Consider the following 18,010-nt stretch of genomic DNA (forward strand, 5'->3'; position numbering starts at 1 on the left):
TTCTTTTAGTGTAGGAGAAAACTCCTGAGTAAATTTTGTTTTCTTTAAGTTACAATTATAAATAGAGTAAGGAGTTCCAAATGCAACTTCAGTTCACTTCAGGCTCAAATCAAACCAAAGAGAGTCAAGTGAATCCAGACTTGGAGCTCACTCCAGAGAGGGGCTAAGACTCCTGCTCAGGAGGTGGAGAGATTTCGGTGAGCTGACAGCTCAGCACCTCCACAAGACAGAACTTTTTTCCCAAAAAACTTCCTGAGGTGTATTAATCACACTTTTCCATGAGGTTGGATCAGATTCTGAGTTCAACACAAACTCCTGGCAGTGGACAATGCAGGCACTGATTGAAGCAGAGGCATGGATTTATATCTGTGGGCAGGAGGGGTTTCTGGAAGGTCTCCACCTGAAGCAGGTCCGTGGAATCAGACCATCCATGGCTGTGTCTGACTCCAAACCCTACAGCAGAGTCCAGTACATCCCCATCCCCCCAGAAATAGAACCCCACTGGTGTCCAAGGTCCCTCCCAACTAAAGCAGTCTGTGATTCTGATTCCTTATTGTGTTACAACTCTGCTTTTTGTTAACAACAGGAATTCCGAGTGCTGTGCAAACTCTCCACATTGCTATGGTTACAGCACAGCCATTCCCAGAGCCTCCCTCGAAATGCCAGAAATCCAAGGGACACTATGGAAGCAATCGCAGCATCATGGGGATTTCAGATGTTCCTCTTGCTGTCAGTGGGATTGGAGGTGGCAAAGCAAGGGAGTGCCATTGCTGGGATCTGGGGAATTAAAATCCACTGACAGCTGGAAACTTTTCAATTTAAATTACCTCCCAGGAAGTGCCATCAAAGCTAAAGGTGTCGTGGAATCACAGAATCACAGATTGGTTTGGGTTGGAAGAGACCTTAAAGCCCATACAGTTCCACCCCCTGCCATGGCAACACTAACCCTGTGAACTGGGCTGGGAAGTGGCTCCCGTGGTCCATTGGGCTGCAACCACACTTCCCACCCTCCCTCTCCCCGTGGGGCACCCAAGGGTGCCCAGCACAGGCCCTGTGCTGGGTAATTGCTGTGCTAGGTAATGGAGACTGACAATTTCATCTTTAAGCCATTTATCAGCCGTGCTCAGTGCATCAGGTGTCACAGGAACATGACAACTCTTGTCAGGGAAACAAGAGAGGCCTGTGACAGGCTCTCAATTGAATCCCTTCACCCAGCACTCTCAGCATTAACACTGCCTTAAAACAACTCCATTCATTATTCAAAAAAGGGAAAAAAAACCAGTGAGATCCTGACAAAATATATAACTTTGTTTGAATCCTAAAAATCCACTTGATTTTGCTTCTTGTGTGCCTTCAGAATAACCTGTCTGGGTTCATTAAGAGCTGTGTTATTTGTTGCCAGTGAAGAAGCCAAGTGTGGGTCATTCTTCCAACGAGTGGGAGTCACTTGGTGGCCATGAATGATTCATAATCCTGGCTGCTTTTTAATAAAATGCTCATGTTAAAATTCTACATATGCTGAGAAGGAAGAAATAAAAATTCCTCTCTCTATTTTCATTAGAATTTGTAATAAATTACAACTCAGAGATTTATTCTCGTGTCTGAGTGGCCTTTCAGCAGCTGCACCATGCATGTAGACAGGCTTCACTTGGCTGCCCACCATCCCTAAAACCACTCTGCTCCCATACAAACATTGCAGAGAGACAGTTAACTCGGATTTTATCTCATATTAAAAGAAAAAAGAATTAGAAGAAGAAAAAGCAAAAGCTGCAGGAAATGGCTTTCAAAGAATCATCAAATCACAGACCGGTTTGGGCTCATCTTGTTCCATGGGCAGGGACATCTTTCAGTATCCCAGATTGCTCCAAGCCCCGTCCAACATGGCCTTGGACACTTCCAGGGATGGGGCAGCTTCTCTGGGCAACCTGTGCCAGGGCCTTACCACCCTCACAGAGAAGAATCCCTTCCCATTATCCCATCTAGCCCTGCCCTCTGGCAGCGGGAAACCATTTCCCTGGTCCTGTCCCTCCAGGCCTTGTCCCAAGCCATTTCAATGTTATATTTTTATTTAGCAGTGCATGTTGTCAGATATATTTTTTTAATTACTGTGTTTTTATTCTGCTTGTTGGATCCAAACATCTCAGAAAACCAATTTCTGTTCCCCAAGAATCTATGGGACCCTTTATGTGGAAAGGTGCCGCCGTGTCAGCAAAATTAGACTCAAGAGTGCTCTTGAGATTTAATACCCAGCCTAAGGACTCGTCTGTCTCCCCATCTCCAACAGCCCTGCGGAGGAGAAGGGACTGCAAAGGGAAGGTCAAGATGGTGTAGTTGGGCTGTTTAAATCAGGGAACTAAATAGGATGTGGGCAGGTGGGTGTGGGGTCAGTCAAATTCATCTGGATAACACAATGGAGTGAATTGGAGGGAGGTTTTGTGCTGCCACTCCAAGTTGCACAGCAACACACTCCAGACAAAAATAAACCACACAGATGGCTTTGAAAATCTGATTTATTTCTGAGGTAAAATACAGGGGTTTTTTCTTTCTTGAAGGTTAAAGTCTCCTGACTAAAATGAGTAAGTCCAGTGACAGCTCTAAAAGTGGCTAAATCTTGAATTTTTCAAGGATTCATCTGTATATATTCACTCCCATTCCCACTGCTCTTGGCCAGTTCCTTCTCAGCTTTGACCAATCTTGACCATTCCCTAGAAGTGTTCAAAGAATGAGGGATGTGGCACTTTGTGTTATGGTTTAGTGGGCATGGTGGTACTTGGTTCAGGATTGGATTTGGTGACCTTGGAAATCTTTTCCAACCTTAATGATTCCATGACTCTCTTTCCTTTTTTAAGCTGTTCTTCCAACTCTTGGGGTTTTTTTAAACTTCTTTTTGGAATCCTGAATTGTTTTGATTGATGAAGAACAATTCCCTAAGTCATTCCTGTGGAATGGGAGTCTCAGGGCATTTTTTGTGCCTTGCAGATTCTGCTGATCCCACACTCCCCAGACAAAGCTGGGTTTGTTCCTGCAGCCTCCAGAGGGACAAAGGGATGCCTCTGGTGTCTCCCTGGGCATGGAAATGCCTTCTTACTGCAAACAAGAGGCTTTAAGCTATTAAATTGAGGGTATTTTTGTCCTCAGCTTCCAGCCTTGGAAGAACAGGAACTTGTGTGTCCTTCGTACGATGTCAGTGTGGCTCTAATTACTTGGGATGTGAGTAAAGAAAGACCTATTGAAATGGTTATAAGGACCTGCAGCATGTCTTGGTGGTATCATGGAATCCTGGAATGGTTTGGGTTGGACAGAAACTCAAAACTCATCTCATTCCACCCCCTGCCCTGGGCAGAGACACCTTCCACTAGACCAGGTTGCTCCAAGCCCTGTCCATCCTGCCTTTGAACACTTCCAGGGATGGGGCAGCCACAGCTTCTCTGGGCAGCCTGTGCCAGGGCCTCAATACCCTCACAGGGAGGAATTCCTTCCTGGTGCTGTTATCCCATGTACCTGTGCAGGTGGGATGCAGTTGCTGCTGGTGGGATGTTGTGGGGCCTGGGGGCTGGTGACCCCTTCCAGAAGGTTGCATTTCTGTGCTGTGATGGTCCCATCCAGCCCTGCCTGTGCTGCCTCAGGGATGGACCATAAATATTCAGAGATGTAAAACAGCAGGTGCAGCAAGTCTCTGGTGAGGATGTGCTTAGTGGGTGAAGGACTCAAACAACTGCATACAAAACCTCCATCTGTAGCTTTTTATGTAATGTTGAGGGGTTTTTAAATTTAAAACCACAGTTTATTTTAAAAAGTACAGATACTCTTGTAAAAGATGGTTTTATACAATTAAAAAGCAAAATGTATTAAAACCATTGATAAAAATGTAAAGATTTGAGTAATTTTAGGTTTCATGTGAGTACGTTCAGAACAAAAAATCTTGTCCTGTGCAGTTCTTCATGTTCCATTTCCAATGGGAAAATTCTTGCCTGCAATTACTCTCTTTCTTTTGGCCTGTTCTTCCTTTGTTTCCATTTCCCCTCTTCTTCTCCCCCGGCTCCTACAGCTCCTTCTGCTTCAACAGCAGCTCTTCATGTTATAGGGATGTGCTGTCAAACCTCAACATGAGCCAAGTACCTCACCAGCTCCCAGGTTAGAGACTGAGCTTCCAACAGTACAGTTTATGGAAAGCAATGCCTGGTATTTCCATTTATCTCCCCATAATGCCTTTAGAACCCCCCACCCCCCTGGTCATCTTATTTCTCACTGATTACTGTTCATAGGAATGTTGACATTTATATAGTAATATTCCAATATTCAGATGAGGGGACAAGAAACAGGAAAGAGGGAATGGTGGCCTCAAACTGTGCCAGGTTGGATATTGGGAAAATTTCTTCATGGCAAGGGTTGTCCAGCCCTGGCACAGCTGCCCAGGGCAGTGGTGGAGTCCCATCCCTGGAGGGATTTAAAAACCATGTGGGTGTGGTATTTGAGGATGTGAGTCAGTGGTGGCCTTGGCAGTGCTGGGGATTGTTTGGATTCAATGGTCTGAAAGGGCTTTTCCAAACTAAATGATTCCATGATTCTGTAAAGACCACCTGATTGCAATAGCCAAGTGCTGTGTGGCTGAAGTTTCTCCCAGAACCGAAGTTTTACCCCACATACACGATAATTCCCTGGTATGGTGTGCATTAACACTGATAATTACTCTTTGAAATGAACTCATCATCAAAGCCTTGATTTAAAACCACATCTATTTCTCTGTATGTTCTCTATGACCTCTGATATCCCAAAGCATGAAAATGTTGCTGTTCCAGTAATTAGCTGTTCCTGCATTGCTAATCCATTAACTCCTCGATTCTGGTCAGGACCATGATGGGCTGAGTCAGGGCTGAGAACAGGAAAATATATCCCATGTGCTAAAACAGAAAGGTTGAAAGCCAGCTGCTTCCCAACATTTGCAGTTGCTACTCGTGCTGTGAACATTGGGAAATGTTATATTGCTGAGAAATGAATGAAAAATGAAAATAAATGTTGTTTCCAGAAGATCCTAAGCATCACTGGTGGGAATTGATAAATAAATTTTAGAGTTTATGAGCTGTTTGGCTGATAAAGGCTGTGTGGGATGAGCTTCAGCACCATGTGTGTGGGAATGCACAGGTCAGGAGGGACCTGCCCTGGTCCTGCACAGCCAAGGCTTTCTCATTTTCTAAAACATGTCTAACTCATCATTCCCAGCCCTACCTCAAACACAGCAGCAGAAAAGCCACTTCCTTTGTGGCAACTGCTTACACCAAGCTGCTCTGAGTTGATTGTGTTCTGAATTAGCTTCAAACACAAGCAAATTGCAGTTGTACAGGGAAAGGGGTTTAGTGATTAATTAAAAACAGTCCCAGGATGTGTTGAAAGGAGGTAAAATGAATAATGAATTTTTTTTTTAATTAGTGTGTTGAAATTTATCATAAACTGTATGCATTCAAATACAAGAGTGAGAAATACATGAAGAAACTTCTTAGGAAGGGATTCTTCCCTGTTAGGGTGGCGATGCCCTGGCACAGAGAAGCTGTGGCTTCCCCATCCCTGGAGATGTCCAGGGCCAGGTTGGACAGGGCTTGAAACAACCTGATCTAGTAAAAGATGAGCTTTGAAGTCCCTCCATCCCCACACCGGTCTGGGATTCTGTGATCTCACCAAATAAAATACCTCTGAAGCAAATAATAAACTCTAAATCCACTTCTCAGACTAAACCTGTTGCTTTGGACTTCTGAAAATGTTGATTAATTCTCATTGCATGTATTATATTCTTGTTGTTTCATTTGATCTGTATTTTCCCATTAAAATGCACATCATCTGCATCCCTTTATTCCAGGATTAGCTCTTTTTGTTTCATTTGCCCACAGGATGAACTGTCAGTTCTGTTTGAGTGGCTTCAACCATGGCTGGATTTTCCACACAGCTGCCTGGGCATCTGTGGGGTAGAAATACGAATGGTTTCCAGCAAATCCAAAGATTTCTGCTAGGGGTGGCAGTTATCTGTAAGAATAGGTTTTTTGGAAGTGTTTCATGTTCTTCAAATGTAGCCAGACAAAGTATTGAAGTTCAAAATCATTTATCCTCAAGAAACTGTAGATATTGTTCTTTGGGTCTTAGTTAAAATAATATAAATCCTGCCTTTAAGGAATCTTTGGATTTCAAACTTCATTCTCACCAACATCAGGAGACATGAATCTGAAAATTGGAGATCTTTAGGAAACAAAATTCCTGCTCAAAGGCAGGACATTTAACACCTTACATGGCTCTGAGCTGGGGAGAAAAGGGGAGGAGGAGGAGGGAAAAAGGATTATTTTCAGTGTGTTTTGATTTTAGCCACTTATGATTCACTGCTCTGTGTATTAAAGGCAGATACCTGGAGGTGATAAACTCTGTGTGGAGACTCCTGGAGATTAATATCCACATTTGACTGGTGTAGGCAAAGTGAAGTGATTTCTTTTTACCTGGCAGAGATGGAGATTGGGTATAAATCTCATGGAGAACAGCACATAATCCTTTTCTAAGAGACACACTAATGGGGATAAAAGCCCTGCAGGCCCAGGGGAGCCGAGTGACAAATGGTATCTCTGGAGGTGCAGCATCACCCAGGCCCCAGGCAGGGACCCCAACTGCCTCAGATTGTGCCAGGGCAAGTTTAGCTTGGATACTGGGAAAATCTCTTCCTGGGATGCGCTGTCCAGCCCTGGCACCGCTGCCCAGGTCAGTGGTGGAGTTCCCATCCCTGGGGAATTTAAAGTCCATGTGGATATGGCACTGGGGGACATGGGTTAGTGGTGGCCTTGGCAATGCTGGGGAATGGTTGGATTTGATAATCTTAGGGGAGTTTTCCAAACCAAACCATTCTGTGATTGTGTGTTTCTATGATTCAGTGTGATGATTTACAACAGAAAAAAATGGAAAACATGTTTACAACCTTGTGCTTTACCACCCTGAGACTCACCCAGCCTTTCTGAAGTCATTCTGTGCACAGCACAACGGAGATGCCTCCATCCCTGGGGCTGGATTCAAAGCAGGACATGTTTGAAGATCTCTGAGAGATAATTCCAAGTCAGGACATGTGAGGTTTAATGCCAAAAGTTTCAGTAATGTGCTGATCGTGCATCCTTGCATTGTTCCTGCTGGGAGCCTCTGGATCTGATGATCTTCCACATCACAGGATGGTTTGGGTCACAACAAACTGGGATCTGGCAACTCTGAATTCAAATACATTTTAACCTATGAAACATATTTTCAACCAGGCAAGATCTGTGGAAAAGAGCTGGAATAAACATAGTGTTTGTGTGTTGCCAAGGCTTTAAATCTGAGCATGGAAAAGAAAAGTAATTTTGGGCTCAGCAGGTCCCAGAATATTCCCAGCCAAGTGGGAAGGCACGTGTTTCTCATAGATACAAGGACAAATATCTCAGTTTAATAAGCATTCCTACCCATCCCAAGACAGGCAGAACCACTTCTCCCCTTCGCTGGCTGAGTGAAGGCCAGTCTTTGCCCTGCGTCTCCTGGCAGCCTCTTCCACATCCTTGGAGCCCATGAAGCTACAGACCTGGGAGCACCAGACTCGGCACTTAGAATAAAAATACCACTCTCCCTCCCTTTTTTTTTTCTCTTTAAGGAGAGCCTCCACTCCATCACAACATCACTAAACCTGTTCAGGATTTAATTGATCATGTTTAAATCATTATGATACAGGTGGCTGGGTGAAGGATGTGACAAATGTCCTCAGCAATGCCCAGTGAAGAGAGAAGGCATTTCCCAGATGCGTCCCTCATTCTGGGGCTGGCAGTGCTGCCCAGTCCCTGTCCCAGCACTTGCTCCCTCATGGAAGTAGAGCTTGAGCTGCTCTCAGGCTGCAGTGTCAGACCTGGTGCAGAAGGACAGGGGACACAGACCTCCCCAGCCCCGGGTCTGATCCTGCAGGGAGGCACTGCCTGGGCACAGCTGGGTGTGAGGGGCCCTGTGCAGCCCCATCCTGTCAGACACTGCAGGCACTACATGCTCATTACACAGCACTTCACAGGGGCTTTATCTCCTGCAGAGAAAGGAACACAAGACTCAGAGAAATGGTTTGTTACAATCAGCAGAGAATTATTATTCCAGTGCTGTGCCAATACATTGTCATACAGGAGCCAAGGCTGCCTGATAAGGTTCCTCTGTTCAAGGCTCCTCTTCTGTCTTGAGATATTTGGGCTGCATTGTTATTCTTAAATAATTTCTTTCATAATACGTAGAGTGAGTTGAAATTGAAGACAATCTCATGCCATTTCCCCCCCTTCTGTTCAGTTCTAACTATTCAAGGCCATATCCAAATATTTTATTAATTAATTTAGTCTGAAGAGCTGGTATTTTTCAGCAACCAAATCCAATTGCATGGTGGATTTCAGTAAATCATCCCTGAAAGCTTTTTTTTCTACTTAGATGCTGGTTTTGCACAGCATCAATCATTCTGCTCGTTGACAGGAAAAAATGTTTTCTAAATCTGGCTTGCTTTATTGTTCTCCATTACATAAACCAAATGATTTATGGAGGGAGAGAAGGAAAGGAAGAGAAGGAAACATTGTCTGATCTTTTTAGGACTGTTTTTTCTTCATCTTGTGTTTTATGCATTTTTTTCTCCTGGGCTCATGTTGGTGCTGGAGAAGAATCTCAACTTCTCGGTGACCTCTGCAATGTCTCTTTTGCACCGTGGCCTGGAGATGAGGAGACTCTCAGACTGCTCCTCAGTTTGGGTGAGATCATGGAGGTGTGAAGAGCTCCATGAGCCTGACTGTGCTGTGTTCCCCTGGAATCAGCTGGGCTGGAGCCAGATTGGGATCAGCGCCGGGCTCTGCCTGTCCCTGCTCCAGGGGGGAATGTGGGTGCCAAACACACACAGGCACATGGACACACAAGAGTCAAAATCAGTGGTGGCTGTTGTGAGGGACAGCAAATGACAGTTCACTGATGGCTCTGTATCAGGTCAGTTGGTGCTGTGGGGATGCAGGAATTCTTCTTCAGGCTTTGCCTCAGCTCTTTGCAGCAACAGCTGAGTCAAAGGTACTTGGAGAAAAAAACTAATACCTGTAGATAACCCCAGGTGTAAATCTTTGCTCCTGTGAAGAGAGTGTGCCAGCGAAGCCTTTTGGGGCTGCTCCAGGAGATGTTGATGTGGTTTAACTGTTTTCGGCTCTGGCCCCTCACAACAAGACATTGAGGGGCCAGAGTGTGTCCAGAGAAGGGAACGGAGCTAGGTAAGGGTCTGGAGCACCAGGAGTGGCTGAGGGAGCTGGGGGGGCTCAGCCTGGAGAAAAGGAGGCTGAGGGGGGACCTTCTTGCTCTCTGCAACTCCCTGACAGGAGGGTGGAGCTGGGGGCAGTAGGGCTCTGCTCCCAGGGAACAAGGGACAGGAAAAGAGGAAACGGCCTGAAGCTGTGCCAGGGGAGGTTCAGATTGGACACTGGGATGAGTCCTTCCTGGAATGGGTTGTCCAGCCCTGGCACAGCTCCCCAGGGCAGTGGTGGAGTCCCCATCCCTGGAGGGATTTAAAAGCCATGTGGATGTGGCACCTGGGGACATGGGTTAGTGGTGGCCTTGGCAGCGCTGGGGAATAGTTGGACACGATGGGCTCAGAGGGCTTTTCCAAGCTGAACAATTTTGTGATTCCATGTTGGCCCACTATTGGATTTAGTGGATTGCTGAATATCCCTGAGCTGTAACAATTGTGCTGGACAGGTGTGAGTGTCTTCCTCCTGTGAAACCCCCCACATCTTGTCTGTCACATGTCAATGCCTGGCAACAACACTGGGCCTGAGGGCAGAGGTGTCACACGAGTGTAGCAACCACAGCTGTACTGTATTTCCATCCTGCATTTTGATTGAAGGACCTTAAAATAGGGGCACTACCATAGCACAGATACCCTGCAGTGCACACAGCATGTGGAGCAACCTGACCAGCCATATCGTCATGGAGCTCTGCTTTAGAGCAAAATCTGGGTAAGAAAAATCTTAGATGTAACTTAACAGCCTTTGGTACATTTTTCTGGGGCAGACAATACCAGGGAAGGATCATTTGTCATAAGTACATTCTTCTAATATTCAGAGAAACAATTTTTCAGCTCTGTGTTATCTGGTATTACTCCTTCTATGTTCTGGTACCTTACTAGGAGTTTCTGTTTGAGAGAAAAAAATAAGTCTATTTGAGAGTGACTGGAGTCCTACACACAGTTGTTGTGTGATATATTCAATATTTTATGATTCCTTTCTTAAGCATTTCTAAGCAGCAGAACGTCACAGGCAGGCAAAGAGAAATCGGATTTGTTTTTATTGAATATAAGTATCCTTAGAAAAGGAGATGGAGCTATATAGGTGTGGGATAAGCTTAAAGGTTGAACTGTTCCATCTCCAAAGGAGCACAGAAGGCTGCTGGAAATGACAGCTGAGGCTTCTGACCTTTATATCATCCCAGTTTTGAAACAGAATCCAGGATTAGAAGCCAGAGGTAAATTTTTGTTCAAACCCTGTCATTGGTCTGATGTGACCTGTGTTCCCTGGCAGCAGCTTAAATGTTCTCCCCTCCAAGGGGAGCAGCCGTGCTGAGAGGCTGGACCCCCAGTCCCTGTCTGTCTGTTACAGAGGGAATCCCAGAGCCACTGAGGATGGAAAAGCCCTCCCGGCCCATCGAGTCCAGCCTGTGCCCGATCCCCACCTTGTCACCCAGCCCAGAGCACTGAGTGCCACGTCCAGTCATTCCTTGGACACCTCCAGGGATGGGGACTCCACTACCGACCTGGCCAGCCTCTTCCAATGCCTGACCACCCTTTCCAGGAAGAAATTCCTCCTCATGTCCAACCTGAACCTTCCCTGGTGTAGCTTGAAGCTGTTTCCTCTCATCCTGTCTGTCTCTTGCTCCCTGGAAGCAGAGCCTGACCCCCATCTGGCTCCTATCAGGGAGTTGCAGAGAGTGAGAAGGTTCCCTTTGAGCCTCCTTTTCTCCAGGCTGAGCCCCCCCACTCCCTCAGCAGCTCCTGGTGCTCCAGACCTTTCTCCAGCATTGTTCCCTTCTTTGGACACTCTCCAGCCCCTCAGTGTGTTTTCTGTAGTTAATGAATGACAGTAGGTGACACCATGGCACATCTCCCCTGCCCTGAAGCACCCCCAGGTAGTTCCTCTTACCCCTCCTGAAGCAGAGAATGTGGTTTGAAGACGGAGGGTATGGCTTCCACTTCGCCTATACCCCTTTGACACACGGAATCTCCAGTAAACAATCACTAATGGAAATCTCCAGACTGGTGACTGAAATCAGACGAGATACAGAATATAAAAAAAATTGGGAATTTTATTAGCACTGAATATGGACAATAATAAGGGGGAAACAGTGCCAGCTGGGAACTGGGCACTTAAGATAAATGTCACACAGCCAGTATGGGAATTAATTTGCTGCATAGGTTGTCCTGACATGTCACATTCTGGATGAAATGTGCCTTCCGTGGCATTTCTGAGCTTGAGCCTGAGCCTGGGAATCCTTGTAGCGTGTTCTGGCTCTTAAGAGATTTTTGACTTGAAGCTGCATTTGTTTGGCTTTAAGCACTACACTGTGCAGGTCTCTGCAATTTACATTTCAAACTTGGCAGGGGGAGAAGAATAAAAATACATAAGGCAAATTTTACCGTTATCTCTGAATTTCTGTGGATTTATCAGTTTCACTCAGAATCCTGCACGTCTCGGAAGGGCTGTTTTTGAAAGATAAAAATAGGAATTTCAGATTGCTAAAGCAAAAGATATTGATAAAAGAAGAAAGAAAAAAATATCATTTGAGGAAGGGCATATACCCATGGATTGAAAGGATGCTCCGAAGTGAAGAACAAGGTGAAAAATATGCATTCTTAATAGTGGGAGATGTTTCCTGAGGAGAATCAGTCACAGCCTTGATCAGCCAAGGCTCTGCTCTCCCCCTGGGCTGTGGGTGAGCATTGTCCTGATCACAGGAATCTCTGCTCTTCCCACAAACAGCTTGGAGATGGTTTTAATCACTGGCAGTGGCTTACAGATGTGTGTGAGCTCTGAATCCAGCGTTTGTCTCGTGAATGTCTCGTGAAATTCTTTCCAGTAACAATGAACTTCCTTTTTGACTTCACAGACAACCTTTAACCATGTAACTGCCAGAGGGCAGGGTTAGATGGGATATTGGGAAGGAATTCTTCCCTGTGAAGGTGGTGAGGCCCTGGCCCAGGTTGCCCAGAGAAGCTGTGGCTGCCCCATCCCTGGAAGTGTCCAAGGCCAGGTTGGACAGTCCCCAGTGGTGGGAACAGTTGTCCTGTTATTTTGATTTTGACAGTTTGAAGTATTTCCAGATTGGATGCTGCACTTTTGAGCTCCTGAACTGCTTGGAGTTTGGGCAGGTCCTGCAGCCCCTGCCTAGCCTGCCCCAGCCCCGTGTTCTCACCTGTTGTGAGCATGGAAACAGCTTCTAGAAATCAGTGTGTGCACTGAACAGTTCCCTAAAACACTGGAGAATTTTCTGAAATGTGATGTTTTCCTGGCAATATACACCAGTATCATGTATATCAGCACATGATACACTATATTCTGATCATTTTTAGTCTTAGACTAGCAAAGCAGGATTGAGGGGAGTAAACACAAGGATGTGATCTCTGAGACGATCAGGAGGTGCTACTGTATCTGCCTCAAGTTAATGCAGAGACATTCCCAGGCCTGTGCTTCCCTGAATAGCCCCTTAAACTGGAGAAGGGTTTCTTTGTGGGAGGCACAGCTCGATGCAGCAGGGGGAACTGTTCACCTGCACATTGCACAGCCTGTCAAAGACAGGTTTGGAAGGCTTTTCCATGGTACTGATCCTTGTGGATCCTTTCCAACTCAGGATATTTCATGATTCTGCTCCCTTTCAGGAAAAAGCCAACGGCTGCTGAGGATTCCTCAGCTGGTCAGCAATGCCCAGAGGGGTTTGATTTTATCTGGTTTAAGCAACAGCAGTTATGTCTCTCCTTCTTTGCTCCTGTGTGATGCAGAACAATCCTGGGAAGGGAGCTCTGGGTTTTGCTTTCTCCATCCTGCATCAGGTTCGGGCACTGAGGGGGCACTTGGGCTGTGTAAAGGACACAGAGGTTGGAGCAGTTGGTACTGACCGATGTGGGACCTGAATTAGGCTGAAATCTTGCTGGTGCCATGGTGGGACTACGGAAGAATCCTAACGCTACTGATCTGAACCGACCAAGGGCAGCTTCACCCACATGATGGAGAACAGAAGAGAATTTTCCCAGATTATTACCAAATAAATTATCTCAATGCTTTAAAACGTGGAACTGTGAAGGCTGCCCTTAGGAAGTTCCTGCATTAGGGGAATCATACTCTCCTGGAAGGCTTTAGGTTGGAAGGGACCTTAAAACTCATCCAGTTCCACTCAATGTCATGGGCAGGGACACTTTCCACTATCCCAGGTTGCTCCAAGCCCTGTCCAACCTGGCCTTGGACACTTCCTGGGATGGGGCAGCCACAGCTTCTCTGTGCAACCTGTGCCAGGGCCTCACCACCCTCACTGCACACACTGATATTCACAGACACAGCAGAATCGTTCCCATTTTCTTTGTTGCTCCTGCGGATTAACTGCTTTTATATTATTTCCCAGAGATACATCTTGTATTATTTATTGTTGTAATCATTAAGATTCCAGTGCCATAAAGAACTTTGCCTGCACAATGCGTGACTTTGTTTTATGGATCCCCTTTAATAGATTAAATTAGATTTTCCTGGAGATTGGTTTTACTGCGGCATGTCCAGTGAACACCCTCATAAAGAAGGAATTGTTTGGGCGACCTTGGCCTTGAACTTTGGGGTTTTGGCAAAGGAGATTTTACAAAAAGCAAGAAAGACCATAAAGTAAGTTCAGGGAGAATACAAGATAATCAAAGCCAACATGAGGATGCATTCCCTTCTTCCATATGTTCATAGAGTCATGGAATGGTTGAGGTTGGAAGACACTCTAAAGCTCATCTCAGTCCAAACCCCTGCCACGGGCAGTCCTACGAGGACTGTCTGCCCTGAAACACAGGACTCACCACTTTCTTCCAGAGTTTTATTCCTCCCTTGTGTTCTGAGGAATGTTGTAAATGAATGAAAAAAAATTCACATTCTTTGCAAAAAAGCCCAGAAACCCATTTTGCAGTGAGTAAAAACTTTCATCCTTCTCATCTTTGTCTATAAACCTGCTCTGGGAGCTCACGTTGTTCAGGACACTCCCATGGCAGGAAGGGTAAGAGGCACATTGTTGTTGTTGTCAGGGTGGAAGTGGTTCAGGGATGTGGATTTGCCCTCTGGAGCTTTCCTGGAGTGTATCAGTCCATAAAACCATGAAGCACTAGAGAAAGAAATCTGCTTTCAAGAGGTGATCTCTGACGTTGGGAGGGAGACAGGAACCATCAGTAACTTCCACCCTGCAGCATGTGAGGAGCTTTAATGATCCACAGGCACCACAAAGCAGCATTTTGTGCCTATTGTGCTGATAGCAGGTTCTGAGCCACACCACCATTACAAACTGTTACTGTCATTAGGGTATCTTAAGAAAAGAGTCAGCAAATAAAGACAAAGGGGTTTTTTTGTGTTGTTTTCGTTCCTTTTTTTAAAAGCATAGAAAATAATATCTGTTCAGCTCCCATGTCTTGGAAAAAATGAGCCTTTCTGACAACAAAGGGAAGATGGGGGGAGCATAAGCCATCAGCAGCTCTTTCTTTTTTGGAAAAAAGAACAAGCAAACAGCATAGCAGCAAGATTTGTGCTTATTAAAGACAGCACCAGGGCTCTAGGCAACATTTATTAACACAGTCACAAAAGTCTAGTGTGGGATTTACCACTGCCTATCACCAGGAAAAAATAACAACTAATGAACCCTGCATTTGTTCAAGCAAGTCAAATATCCCATTAAAATTCCTAGTTGGCATTTGCAGGTAGGAAAAGCAAGACAATGCATTTTCCAGAGGAGTTGTTTCTTAGGAAAAAAGGGAAGGTGTGAGCGGCAGGTCTGTGTCTGTCCCCGGCCGGTCCCGGAGGATCAGGGGTCTGGTTCCTGCCCATCCCACATGATCTCTCTCTCAATTCTGTTCCATGACAACAATCAGTGAGGTGAAGCACTATTCCTGACTGGTAGCAGGTACTGAGACCAGCATTCCCAGTGTGGGAAGCAGAAGGAAGAGCTGCTGAGTCCAGACCATGTGTTCATTGGAATTGCCACATGCAAGAAGCAAAAATACCTAAAAGTATCTTGCAGCAAAATTCTTGGTCATATTTTTGGGTATATTATCCACATTTAACTCGCTGCAGACCAAGCTACTCGAGCTACTCTATTTTAGTTATCACCACTAACGCTTCAGAGCATCCAAACCCATCTGCCTCCAATTTTAATCCATTTTCAAATATCTTTGGTGAGAGAAATTGAATAATAAATTTAATTTTTAGTAAGGAGAATCATTAGAGAGGATCCTCTAGTAAAAGGTGATGATTAAAGTGTTCTTGTGCTTTTTTCACTCTACAGAATTTAATGTTGTCTTTTTCTCAGGGTTCTCGAGCTCAGAGGTAAAGAATCTGTGAGGGACACAGAGCTAAAGGTGGGTGGAATACAAAAATGAACAAACATATAAGTAATTGCAAGGTATTCTTTAATCTGATAGTAATCTCTTTTTAAGGCAGTATTCTTTGCTCTCCATGTATTAATTAAAACATAACTCGGCTGCTGAGCTTATCTTTACAAAGTCAGAACTATTAATATTCTTCTTTTTTGTGCTCCTTTTATTGGCTTTTCAGCCAAGGCACAGAAGCAATGGCTGAACCAATTAGGTGGCCAAGTACAAGGTTTATTACACATGCTCTGAAATTAAATTCTTGAACATCCAGTTAGGAGGCCCCTTAAAATGCAAGAGGGTGGGCAGGTGCAATCAATCACAATGAATCCATTGGTGATCGTCTCTTTAAGGTTTTATTGGTAACTATAAAGGCAAAGGAGACCAGCAGTGATCAGAATAGAAACCCTCTGATTAAAATTCAGTTTGTTTCCCCTTTCTGTAGTGGAAAAGGCTCGGCTCAGCAGGTGAGGGTGACTCTGGGAAAACCAAAGGGATTTAAACAAAGCCATCATCCCAGTTGTGTCGGGAAAAACTTGTGCTTTTCCCTAAGCAAGCATCCTGACTTTTCCCATTGGCATTGTAAAGAGTTAAACCTAACAATTGGAAAGATTGGATGCTTTAGATAAATATTGTTGTTGCTGCTGCCTGAGATCATATATTTTTTGTTTTCAACTCATTAACCTTCAGACAGGAAGAAATGACTCCCTGGGAAGGCTGTAATGTTACTGAGTGTTCCACAATGAGTACTCCTTGAAATTCATCTCCCTGAGACTGAGGAGCAGCACTCACACATCTGTGTGTAGGACTCACAAATTCAGGGTGGTGCTGTGGTGCCCAGGAGGGTTTTGTCCTGTAGGACATTGTCCTTTGCAGACTGCCCCAATCAGACCCACTGGCACGGGGATGGGCCCTTGGTCCCTGGGAGCAGCATGACCAAGGGGTTTGGAGACCAGGTTACAGCTTCTGTGCCAGCAGCAGCTCAGCCCTTCAGGGGCTTCCTCCTGCGCCTTGAATGTGTGTCCCTGGATTTTTTTTTTTATACTTTCTAGACTATTTTCTCTTTGTGGAAGTGGCCATGATCAGCAGGGGTGGAATGAGCTCTTGCTTCTCCAGTAGGAATTCTGGGAAGGTCAGCAAGAGGCCAGTGGGTACCTAAATTGTGGGCTAATACTAACCCTTGGCTGTTGCACATGACCCAAACTCATACACCTCTAACCTGGTGACTTTGGGCAGAAACCAAGTGGTTTGTTATCTCTTTGATAAAGAGAAGATTCTTTTTGGCAGATGAAGAAAATTACAAGGAAACCCCCACTGGCGTCCCCATGATTAATATCTCACCCAGCTTTGTTTTTTGATAAGACAGAGAGGCATCAGATTCGGGGCTGTGCCGCTACCAGACGATGCAGGAACCCCCCGGCCCCACTGGGCAGAGCAGAGACTGCAGGGAGTGATGCTCAGAGGTTTTGTGTAGCATTGCCTGGGTATAATTAATGCTGTGATATATTGTGAGGGCTATCAAAGGGGCAGCTGCTCAGGAACGTGTGGCATCAGGATGTGGTGCTCATTCCTCGGAGTTTTTATACTCAGCCTGCCTCAACTCCCTCTGAACTATCAATTTATCCAGGCAGGCTCATTTGGGATGCAGCTGCTCCACATCTCCTGGGGTCTTACAGATCTCAGCGTGCAGCCGCATTCCCCCATCCCTGCCACCAGCTCCTGCTCCAGCAGCACACAATCATTGGGATATTCTTCATCCCACCTCCTGAGCTGCCTCCGTGTGCTCCTCCCCACTCCCAGTGTTCCACCCCACAGGAGCTGCAGTTCAGCGTCAGGTGAAGCAATTCTGGAGTGTGTAAATGTTTCTGAGATGTTTTTAGACCCTTTGGAAATGGAAGTGGCTTTATGAGACCCATTATTATATTATTATTCTCCTTCCACAGAAACATTTAAAGCAGGAGCATTGTCTTGACAGGGTTGCCTTGGAAACGTGGTTGATGTAGTTGATGCTTTAAAAAGGTATCTTTGTGTTGGGTGATTGCAGTGCTGTGTTTGGTGGGTACAGAGGAGACACCTCATCAGCTCCATTTCCTTTGGAGAGCATCTGTTTTTTCCTGGGGTGCTGCCTCCATCCCTCCTCCGCCTCCCAGAGCTGTCTTGTATTGATTTATGGATCAGGAAGCCTCAGGGGAACTGGTTTTCCTCTGAGCTTTTATTAGTCATGTTTGCTGGCTGACCAGCCCGTACCAGCAAAGCACTTGGCTTGGGAGTGTCACAGGATCCCAGAGTGGGTTGGGTTGAAAGGGACCTCAAATTTAATCTCATTCCACCCCCTGCCATGGGCAGGGACACCTTCCCCCAGACCAGGTTGCTCCAAGC

At 45.6% G+C, this 18,010-nt stretch overlaps 1 protein-coding gene across 3 annotated transcripts in view; it reads left to right on the forward strand.

Moving 5' to 3' along the window:
- The window catches only part of LRRC7 (leucine rich repeat containing 7), a 372,813-nt gene that overhangs the window by 317,830 nt on the left and 36,973 nt on the right, over positions 1-18,010 (forward strand). Inside the window, exon 26 of one of the 3 annotated variants that reach the window (XR_007906305.1) lies at positions 12,235-12,292. The exons of the other annotated variants lie outside the window; for them this stretch is intronic. The gene's annotated coding sequence lies outside the window, so the exon portion shown is untranslated. Of the gene's footprint in view, positions 1-12,234; positions 12,293-18,010 lie in introns of those variants that run through there. 3 annotated transcript variants of the gene reach the window in all.

The sequence above is a fragment of the Manacus candei genome, unplaced genomic scaffold (genome assembly GCF_025592945.1).
Source record: "Manacus candei isolate 608988 ecotype Guabito, Panama unplaced genomic scaffold, ASM2559294v1 h1tg000005l, whole genome shotgun sequence".
In the NCBI taxonomy this organism is placed as follows: Eukaryota; Metazoa; Chordata; class Aves; order Passeriformes; family Pipridae; genus Manacus; species Manacus candei.